This window comes from Etheostoma spectabile, chromosome 9, assembly GCF_008692095.1.
Source record: "Etheostoma spectabile isolate EspeVRDwgs_2016 chromosome 9, UIUC_Espe_1.0, whole genome shotgun sequence".
Taxonomy (NCBI): domain Eukaryota; kingdom Metazoa; phylum Chordata; class Actinopteri; order Perciformes; family Percidae; genus Etheostoma; species Etheostoma spectabile.
This window is the reverse complement of record NC_045741.1, coordinates 7,353,233-7,364,779: the sequence shown is the minus strand read 5'-3', so window position 1 is coordinate 7,364,779 and position 11,547 is coordinate 7,353,233. Positions and strand designations below refer to the sequence as shown.

General features: G+C 42.3%; 1 protein-coding gene across 2 annotated transcripts in view; it reads left to right on the top strand.

Moving 5' to 3' along the window:
* Positions 1-11,547, top strand: part of adcyap1r1b (adenylate cyclase activating polypeptide 1b (pituitary) receptor type I) — a 38,351-nt gene that overhangs the window by 254 nt on the left and 26,550 nt on the right. For both annotated transcript variants that reach the window (XM_032525385.1, XM_032525386.1), the window contains exon 1: positions 1-119. This exon is cut by the window's left edge. The gene's annotated coding sequence lies outside the window, so the exon portion shown is untranslated. The remainder of the gene's footprint in view (positions 120-11,547) is intronic.

The following is an 11,547-nucleotide window of genomic DNA, read 5'->3' as shown; positions in this document are numbered from 1 at the left end:
GTCCCGTCCCTTCGCAGCCCGGCTGGGGTTGATTTGTCCCCCTACGGAGTGCGCAGCATTTCATCAGCCCTGACCGGTCCACAGAGCGAGGAGCTGCCTGGAGGAGTGTCGATGCAATGGTAAGAGTTTGCAAAATGCATGAATTAGAATTGTATTATCTCAAATTGAACCTCTGCTTCTTTTGGTCCTGAACGTGGATGTCTTGGGACATGGGTGTCTGGGAGGAGAATGGGAATAAGCATGCCGGAGATCTGCGGCATCCTACCCTTCAGTGGCTCCGCACAGCCAGGCTATGCGATTCCAGAAATACATTCTATGGGAATATTATAAGGGAAAATAGCACGTTGATACACGCAACCTGCTCTCCAACACATAGGTAGGCTAGACTATATGCATTTGGCCATATGCACGAGGAGGCTGAGCCTTTCTTATCTGTTAGGGCGGTTACTGAATAATAATGAAGTGTAGTAGAGCCAGGGCACAAATGATGTTGTCACGTTGATGGAGATACCAGTTCCCTTCTATGTCTATATGTTATTCATACAATTGCATGCATTAAAACGGCACTGGATCCACACACACACACACACACACACACACACACACACACACACACACACACACACACACACACACACACACACACACACACACACTGTAACATATTGGCATTTGCAAGGAATTCAATTACCCCAAAATAAGAATTACCCTTTGTTTTACTCATTTAAGGATGTAGCATTTGGGCTCTGAGGAGCTATAAAATCCCTTGGGGGGGGGGGGGCTGTGAGTAACATTGCAATGTATCATGTTGTCACTGAGTCACAATTGCTGCTTTCTCTTGTCTGTTGCTTGTGTTTGGAGGGTTAAAACAGCTGTGAAAAGTCTTCCAATCCCAGCTGGCCAGGCTTTGTCGTCCCCTCTGTTTGACAGAATGGAGCTTCCTCTTACAGCCTCTCACTACTTAATGTTTAATGTTCATGTCCAGCCACAAAGAAGTGTGTGACGGATGTGTGTGTTTTTTTTTACTTATCCCTGCATGTTTTTTTGTAGCCCGTCACTCAGCTGCAGATTGATTGAAAAAAAAAAGTCTCACGTCGAGCTATTTGTTTACCTTTTTGAATGCTCAGCTGCAGCCTCATTCATCGAGAGTGATGCCCTGAATCCTGGTCTGCTACAAAATGTGGTTGGCGATGAGATCAATGCTTGCACTGAACATCTGCTGTTCCAAAAGACAACACTGTGTTTTGCAATTCGTTTTTTTTGTTTGTTTAAATGTACAGTTCACATCTGTCTCAGCATGCGGCAAACCACCAAATCCTGTTTACATTTGCATGACAAACATGTCCACAATACGTCATTAGAGATGTTGCAGCTCAAAATGTTAGACAAAAACATTCGTGGCATAAGTGCATGAGTATCAGGGACAAGCTCTTTCAGATAGCTGTGATGCTGACATTTAAATGGCCCAATTAGCCTTGTAGTGTTGGCTGGCCTGGGCAGCAGAGGAGGGGGACAGTGAGGCAGGAGAAGACATTAGGCGTCGGGCCCGGTCTCAGCACGGCACCGTGTCACACACCCAGCATCACGCATGAGCCGAGTGTCATTAAAGGGCTCACGTTATGATTTTTGGCTTTCTCCCTTTTCTTCTATTGCGTTATGTATCTTTTTTGTGCATGTAATAGGTTTACAAAGTGAAAAAGCCCAAAGTCCACCCCAAAGTGATTTCCCATCTCCAGAAAACACCGAACCGCTCCAAACAGCTCTGTTGTAGTCCATCGTTTACTTCCTCACTACGTATTTTTTGCGTCACTTTGTAACAACAGGCTCCCCTAGCAGCTGGTGTGGCACGCCCTCAAACCAAGCTGGATAGAGCGGAGGCCCGAAGAGTATCGCCACGTATGAAGGATTAATCTATTAACATTTAAATAGTCTATATTCTTGACGTTCCACTTCCGGGATATCAATATGGAGGTTTTTGGTCAGAAATATGTGATATTTGATTATTTGAATATCTGGTTTTCTCCATAGCTCTAATTTCACTCCTTTTGATTTCTTCATGGGTCTGTTTTTGGGAGGGAAATTTAAATTAAAGTCTGTTTGAACGATGTTCATCCCCAAATTTTGAGTTTTAGATGTTAATTCCCTCCTGCTTCCAAAAATTATCATAGCTAATAAAAAGAAAAGAAAAACTTTAAAGTGAAAATTTGTTTTTTTGGTCACATTGGTCATATTTTTATATCATCGCATAGTATGACAAAAAGACCTGGCATGGCAAGAAAATAAAAATACCTTTGTTGATAACATGCCATCATATTTTACCATTGCAGTAGTGGCATTATTGTGTGCATGGAAACACATTCACACACCAATCATCACACCTTCCTTTATTGTAAACATCTGTCTCATTGCACAGATGGGGCCAATTATTGCCAACATTAGAGAACGGCTTGTCTATTGCCAAGGCTATGTGGTCAAATTTAAATGATTACAACAACTTATTACAATAACTTATTTCACCAGTAAATTGCTGGTAAAAAAGCATTATGTAGCATCAACCTGCGAGCTGTAGCCTCCCACGTCGCTATCGCTGTTGAACGTTTGTTGCTTGTAGAGTTGTCCACGTGTCTCCGGTGCAAACTATTCATCATGGCGTGTCTTTACGATCAGCCGCATGCTTGGACAGGAAGTGGAATCTGAGACACAATATACCCCGTTGGTAACTTCATTCAATTCAATGTATTGATAGTATCGAATCAGTGATACAATGCAGCAACATACAAGGACCCAATAATGCCAGTAATTGGTTTGGGGTGTAATGAACAGTGGCAATAACACAATGAAGATAATGGAACTATGACTAGAAACACTAGTTGTAGTCGTTCATGGCGTAGCAGGGCACTGTGGGGTGTTACAGGGTATAGCAGGGCGTAGCAGGGCACTGTGGGGGGATACAGGGTATAGCAGGGCGTAGCAGGGCACTGTGGGGGGATACAGGGTATAGCAGGGCGTAGCAGGGCACTGTGGGGTATACAGGTACTAGCAGTGCGTAGCAGGGCACTGTGGGGTATACAGGGTATAGCAGGCGTAGGGCACTGTGGGTTTTACAGGGCGTAGCAGGCACTGTGGGGTGATACAGGTATAGCATGGCTTAGCAGGGCACGTGGTGTTTACAGGTCGTCCAGGGCACTGTGGGGTGATACAGGGTATAGCAGGGCATAGCAGGGCATCAACAGTGCATATAAATAACTTCTAGTCTTTGAAGGGCTAGCCATTCAAAAGACCCTGCTCTTCCTCCACTTAGTTTCTGCGAGCCATCCACAACGTTACTGCTGCATCGCTTCCTGAGTTCCCAAACTACGGAGTGGCCCAAGGCCCAAATCACACAACGCGCATTAAAAGGAATTTGCGTTAACTTGTTTTTACATTCATTTTGGCAGCCCTAGTACACTTATACACAACATTATTAATGGCTGCATTCCATTCTTCGGTTTTGTGTTTTCAGGCATGGTTAACTGCAACACTTTAATGGAACACAGCCATCCTTGATCCTTGCTACTAAATGTCAAAATGTGTCCAGTGAAATGTTTTAATGGGCATTATTAAGGCTCACAGATTCACTAATAATGCATTCATCCTCATTTACTTTGCTAAGATTTCACTACTGCTAATAGTTACCATGTACAGTACATTTGCACCAGTTGTAGAAAAAGAAAATCCGGCCCTGTTGCATGAACAGAAACAGAATCTCTAACCCAGTAACCTGTTTCTCAGGGGCTTCAGTTGTCAATATCACCTTTTTAAAACTGGAGCTCTCTTTGTAGTTGCCTGTCTGACCAGACATGTTGATGGGGGGTCACAGTTTTACCCACATTCAGAGCAACAATATTGCTGGCCAGCGCGGCTGCTGAGTGGAAATGGATGGGATTGTGTCTGTACAGAGGAAAAGGACATACATTATTAAGCTGGTGTCTCTGGATAAATGTTTAAACTGACCTAAAATCAAACAAGATGACATGTGTTTTTGCATACATTTACACTGAAATCCAGTTTACATTAGTGGGTCATGTAGAGTAAACCCTGTTTAGGCTTGATCTTTGGCTTGTACAGCAGTCTGGATGCTCGGCGGGCAGTCGGCTCTACAGGAATCACTCGGTCAGCTGGTGCTGGTGTTTGGCAGCGTGGTGCAGCCATGCAGGACACGACGCTGTCTCACTGCACACTGGGTCATGTTGGGAACCGGAGCAGTCACGAGACGGAGACTGAGCCATCTTCAGCAGCGCAGCTCCGTCACAACGCCCTGCTTCTGCTCCGTTTCTGTGTCATACACGCTCTGCATGTCCTCTGTCCAAGAGGCTCTGCTTGCCCTAGTTTTGGCCACCATGCATTAGTTTGCTGCAGCAATTGAAACTGTTCAAATCAGGGGTTGACTGATACTGTTTTTTCCTGGCCGATACAAATCAAATTATTAGTAGTTAATGAAACCAAAAAACAATATTTGCATTAAATATACACACACACACACACACACACTTACAGTGAAAATGGAAGTCTTTAAGTCAAAATTTTAGATTTTGCAACGTTGCAACACAAAACGTTAATACATTAGAAACTTGTAACATAATACCCAGTAAAAAAGAGGCAGATAGTATTGTGGGCGGGACATTGAGTCAGACTCAGTGGTGAGCAGGGTTGGGTACCAAAACGCAGAGCCAATAGGGCGCCGGCTCCGACGTAAACGGTAGTAACAAGACCGAATGAGAGCGAAGATTTTGGTGCCCGACTTTTTTCCCCAGAGGCATCGCTGCACAGGACGCTACGTTACCGTTAGCTTGTAGCTGTAATAAATATTATGGTTAAGGTTAAAATACTGACAGCTTAGCTTAGGGGTGTACAGTGTGAGTGTATTTCCTTGTAGAGGAAGAACACCGGGATGTTCTGCCGTTGGCGGAGAAACAAGTTGTTGTAAAATACCTTTTTCCCATCCGGTGCTTGTTTGTCGTTTCCAGCAATTTACAGGTGAAATAAGTTATTACATTATTAATCAATCTTTTTATTTTGACCATATGACCTTAGTGACAAACAAACCGTTCTTTAATGTTGTTTTGTGCTCTTTTTTATATTATATACACGTTATAATATAAATATATTTTGCTTCAGGCAAGGCATTGTTTTAACCCTTGTCTTCCCTTCAAAATTGAAAAAACACTTTTGTTGATGCTTTTTAATCCATGTTTTTATCTTTTTCTTACGTTTATGACCCTTAAGGCTTTTTTCAATGTGTCACTTTTGGCGTTTAACGCTATGTAGTTTAGTTTTATAATTATTTTTGGAATTTATGTTCAATAAACCTCATTTATAGGAAATTATACCTAATGTTTATATTAGAAAAGCAGAAATTAGGAATTATTTAGACTAAAATTAAAGGAATGGATGTTGATGATAATCACAGACTGGAATATATCAACTTTTACTCAATACTATTTCAAAACACTTCAATTTGTTTTTCAAATGCTATAAAATTGAACAAGACCCAAAATTAATGAAAGTAGAGATGTGTACTTGGCAAAGAGCGTTGGAATCAATCATGTTATTTTGGGGAATTAAAAAGAACATTGATGTAGGAAAACAGGTCAAGCTGACCCGAGGACGACATGAGGGTTAAATGTATTGTTTCAGCACCGGTATATAGGGAAAAAAAAACAAAAAAAGAAACGATTCCCAACCCTGGTGGTGAGTGGATCCGAAGCAGAGGGACAGACAGAGCTGGAGCCGAGACAAAGTAGAACACTTTTTAATTCATTAACTTTATCGGTTATCAGGCAAATAAAACAGATAACCATTCCATTATGGAAAGAAGGAGAAATTAGAAAATATATATTCCTTTTTAAAAATTGTACATTTCAGTAAATGCCTTTTTTTTTTATAGTTCAAGAAGCAATACTTTAAGCTTAAAACACATTACTAACCATAACACAGATGGTTGGAGCAATAACAGTAGTTTGTCTTGTTTATACACCACGTATAAAATCTGCAATGTTATGTTTGAGCACTGGGTGGCGCATAGTCTGGGAAGGCATACAGGTAATCAGCCTCAGGTACACAGGTGTGGAGGAACGGGGAAAGCAGACAGCGTCTCACCGTGCCAGACGTGTCGGACAGGTCAGGCGTGTTAAGGTTTGAATTTGACAAAGGGAAAATAAATGGGTCACAGCACCGGAATGCAGACAGTACGTGTGGACATGGATTATTGGCACGCAGAACACGCCGAGCAAGTTGATAAAAGCCCTCTGAAGGAACTCGCCAGGATCGCCATTCATGGGAGATGGTAACAGCTGATCGGGGACGCCGTCGTGGGATTTCTGGGTCTCAAAGTGGATTGTTTGGACAACCACGACAGCTTCCACTCGTGCGGTAAAGAGAAGGAATCGAACCGGAACCACCAGTGGACCGCGCATTGGAGAGCGCGGGCGGCTGGACGCGGTTGCGCGGAGCGGTGCAGAGTGGAAACATTGACAGCTGAGGACAGTTTCTTGGAGCAAGACCAATGGATAAAAAGGTAAAACGGTAGCGCTACCATATACAATACATGGCCATTAACATTTAAAGTGTGTGCACACAAGGAAACTAGTAGAACTGGTGTTTAAATAAACTGTGGGGTAATCTTTAAAATGTATATTTACTGCAAAGAGTGATTGTGTGGGTTGATTATGGATTCTGTAACAGGGGTCCAAAATGAGTGTATTAACCCTTGTAGGGTACTCATTTAAAAATGGTACAAGTTACATTTTGTCAAACAATGGCCTTACCTTATTTTCTGTGGTAAACATGTAATACTGACTCAATTCAGAAATTATGAATATGACCTGTTATGTGTTTTCTACAGTGGATTTTTAACATGAATTATAACCTTATGACAAAACAACGAATAGCACTTCAGTAGAAACTGATTGCATTCCCTGAACATGTTATCTCAATTGTTAGAAATTGAGATAAAGACAATAATTGTTAATAGATAATGAAGTAAAATTTGATTTCAGAATTGTTTTTAAAACCCTAAATATGTCAAGGGTCAATTTGACACGAGAGGGTCCCCAGAGGGAAGACACTACAAGGGTTAATACTGATGAGTTCACCACGGCTGAAGAGGCCGCAGCCAGCGGTGAAACAGAAACCCAATCTGTCATTATCGGCCAGTTAAACTAAGTCAAAAAGCACTATTGGATGAACTGGAAATGCTGCAAAAGAAAACGTCAAAATTTAAACAAAGCATGTACTCTAAAAGGCCAAATACAAGAGTTGATGCAGGACAGAGAATATAATACTGAGGTGCATTGTACTTTTGACAAATACACCACTCTGTGCATAGAAGACTCTAAATCTTACACCCCCCCCACAGAAAAAGAAAAACATGCGATTTGGTTCAAAGCAAAGACGCTGGGTGTTATCGAATTTATGTAACATGTGACCAAGTCGTTTTCAAAATGGACATTCCAAAATCTGCTGAAAATATGAATGAGGATTGATGAGTGTGAAGTGAAACCGGATGACAGTGTTTCTAATGTTTCTGTACAACACCCTTGCCATAAAAGTCGCGCCAGCTCAAAAAGCAGTTAATCTTCTACTGCATCAGCACGCATTCAAGCTGAGGCAGAGAGCTCCGCTTGAAGGCCGCGCCGCAGCGTTAAAGGAGAAGCACGCTCTGGAAGAGCAAGCTGAGGAGCTACGGAGAAGAAAGGAAAGGCTGGAGCGCCATACGGAAATGGGCGCTTCTGCTGCTAAATTAGCATTATTATCCGCTTTCAGTCACCAAGCTGCTCAAGCACAGTCGAATGGAATACTATTTTGAAAGAAGCTAGGTTAAAGGAAACATTCACTTCACTAAATCCACAAGCAGATACATACAAACCTTCCCTTCTGGACATTCCACAACCACCACCCATGCAACAAGAACCATTAATGCAACAACATGCATATTGGAGTGCAACACAGAACACCAGTCAGGATATTCATCCTAAAACTGCAAAGCATGGAAAACCTTTAAGTGAACCTCATGTGCAACTAACAAATCCAAATGTCAGTAAGTCTTAACTACAGCTGCAAAGAAAGGATGAAACATCAGCGCTGTATGACTTACTGCAAAGGCAAAATGAAATATCAACGTTGCTTATACAACAACAAACTGCAATAATTTATTACCGCCAAGAGAAATACCATTTTGTTTAAATTGGGAATCCTGTGGAGTATAAATCTTTTACACAAGCATTCAAACATTGTGTGGAGAGCAATGCCAGCAACTAAGGGGATTGTTTGCATTTCCTGGATCAATACACCAGAGGATGTCAAAAAGAGCTAGTTTGTAGCTGTCAGTATATGGCTCCAGAAAGAGGCTATACATCTGTTACAAGAACACTTGGGCAATGAACAGAAGATCACCGCAGCATACTGTTCATGGAGAAAGTCTTCAACTGGCATGGATTAAAATTGGAAGATGTCAGATCTCTTCAAGCATATGCACTGTTTTTGCGGGAACGTTGTAATGCAATAGAGGTTGTGCTTTACATGAGAGAACTGGACATGCCAGCGAATATGAGAGCAGTGATTCTAAAGCAAAAGGACAAATGGAGACTTTCTGCTTGTTAAATACTGGATAGAGTCAATCGCATGGCAAGATTCATAGATATTGTCACACTCATAGAACATGAAGTAAAAATAGTGTCTAACCCAATCTTTGGGGACATCCAGAACACACAGCTCGTTACAGTGAATACAAAATTTGAACAAGATGACAAAGTCAAGATTTAAAGGAAACAGTTTTGCAACCACTGTTACTATTGAAACACTTCCATCTGGACAATCCACAACCCGGTTCAAAATGGTTCACCTGCAAAGAACACCAACATTTGCATGTGTTGCTCTCAAGGTCACCCACTGGTACGGTCAATGATTAAAAGGAGAAAACTCATAGGGACAAGAAACCTTTTAAGAGAGAAAGGATTTAGTTTTGGTTGCCTCTGCATAGGGCATATGAGCGAAGGATTGCGACAAGCGTTTGACTTGTAATATGTGCAGCCAAAACCATCCCAGCGTCCTTCACATCAACCAGCAGGTGAGAGCAAACACAGATCATAAACAGCCAAAGGAAATGTTGGTGAACAGCGCACTGATCTCTATGCAAACATGTGGTCATACAGGGGCTGGGATTAGTGACGGGATTTTATCCATCCTAAAAGTTCAGGTAAAATCCAGCAAAAGAGACAAAGTCATACAAATGTATGCATTTCTTGATCCAGGCAGTATGACACACCGGAAGCTGATGTGTCTGTTTAAGAATACCAGCAATTATTTCCACTGACAAATGGACCAAGACCAGTACGCTACTAAATTTAGCACTTTATTTTAAATGATTAAATATTTAAACAGTTCTTCAATTATTAAAACCAAGTAATACAAGCTAAAGGCTGCAAATGGCAGCCCGATCTTCCTGTCACCAGTTCCAAGTCCCTACGACAGTCTGTCGATAAGTAGATCACAAAAAGAGCAGCCGGTTCCACCGAGGGTAGCCTGGGCTCCTTCCCTTTCGCCACTCTGCGTTGGGATACCCACACGGCAGACACTGGGGGAGGAATAAGAGCAGCACTCAATCAAGTACGACGCACCAGACAGTTCTTTTCCACTCGTTCAAAGAGGACAGCTGGAGGACTTCCCTTTACTTATCTGTACACAGGTGTTGAATCCTCCATTTAGGTGGTTGCATTCCCTTTGTTACTTCAGCCTTTGGCGACATATTCCGCTCTGCACCACCACGCGTTCACCTGCACTTCCGACGATTCATCACGGCTGCAACTGCTCCAGCCCGTCTGCTCGCCTCCGTGTCCTCTGCTTCTCAGTGTGCCAACTTCTCCACTGTCCTCCGTGTCAGTCTCTCTGCTCCCTCTTGCGCTTCCTTCGTCTGTGTTTCCTGTGATCTCCTGCCCTGTTTGTTCTCCTTTGCCTCCTTTTCACACCAAGTCTCCTGCCACACCTGTTATCCATCCGTTCATTAGATGTCCACACCTGCTTTCCATCCGTTCATTAGATGTCCAAACCTTGTTTCCATTCAGCTCATCAGTCCAGGTCATGTTGTGTAAAAGTTAAAGGGGAGGGGTTCCAGTCTCGTCAAAGTGGTGTGTGTCTATATGTCATCCCACAATATCAGCGGTTCATGCAGTAAAACTTATAAACAGGTGGCAAACAGAATTTAAAAAAAACATCCATACGCTAAAACCCCTTAAAAGCCCATGCCATTAATTCATTTATAAAGCACACTGTCACAGCAATTCACATGCACAATCATGTTAGTAGAACAGAGATAGATAGATAGATGTATGTAGTTTGACATCCACCTTTGACAAGTACAACCACATTTGTCTCGGAAAACTTGATGAAGTTAAATATGAATGTAAGGAAGACTTAATTCAGTCTATGAACCATGGCCTCGAGTTCATCAGTTTCCAGTCACAGGTTGACTGGTTTAGAGATTGCAAGTCTCACTGGAAAACGGTTCTACGACTCACCAGAAGTTTACACCCAGAAAAGGATGCCAGTAGGAACAGGCAACATCATCAAAGAAGAGGAACTAGCAAAGTGGCCATACTTGGGTGGTGTTGATGTTCCTCGTATCCAAGCGGACGTGGAGTTGTTGATAGGCACCAACACTTCCAAAATGCTTGAACCCTGGGAAGTCGTAAACAGTCATGGAAATGGACCCTACGCCATTAGGACCCTATTGGGGTGGGTTGTTAACGGTCCCATTCAATGATGCAGTAATGAGCAGTGTGAGAGAGGCTACACTTCTACTGTTAACAGGATCTCCATAGAAAGACTGGAGGAGTTCTTGAATGATCATTACAACCATGATTTTAATGAGCCTACAGCAGGAGGAGATGGAGATGTCGAGAGATGATGTAAAGTTCCTGGAAATTATGAAAGATTCAGTTCAACTTCAAAATGGACATTACAGCTTGAAACTTCCCTTTAAGAAAGGAATCACTGTATTGCCAAGCATCGCATTCTTGGATTGAAGAGGTTTGAGAGAAACGAGATATACCATCAGGAATACAACTTTCTCAGTGATTTCATCAAAGAAAGATATGCTGAACGTGTGCCAGAACATCAGCCGGAAGGTTCCGAAGGAAAGATATGGTACATTCCTCACCATGGAGTGTACCATCCTAAGAAAAAAATCTCTGTGTTGTGTTTGACTGTGGAGCAGGGTACAGAGGACATTCTCTCAACATCCAGCTTCTACAGCGTCCTTATCTTACCAGTTCTTTGTTAGGAGTCCTTACACGTTTCAGACAGGAACCTGTGGCTATGATGACTGACATTCAATCCATGTTCCACCAAGTCAAGGTAGCCAAAGATAATCAAAATTTCCTGCAATTGTTGTGGTGGACTGAAGGCGATTTAAATCAAGAATTTGCTTCCATTCGACAAAATGGATTAGCAACAATCGTGGTGTATTGCTATCCATTCCAGAAAAGCAGAGATCAAAGATTCTGCATGAGT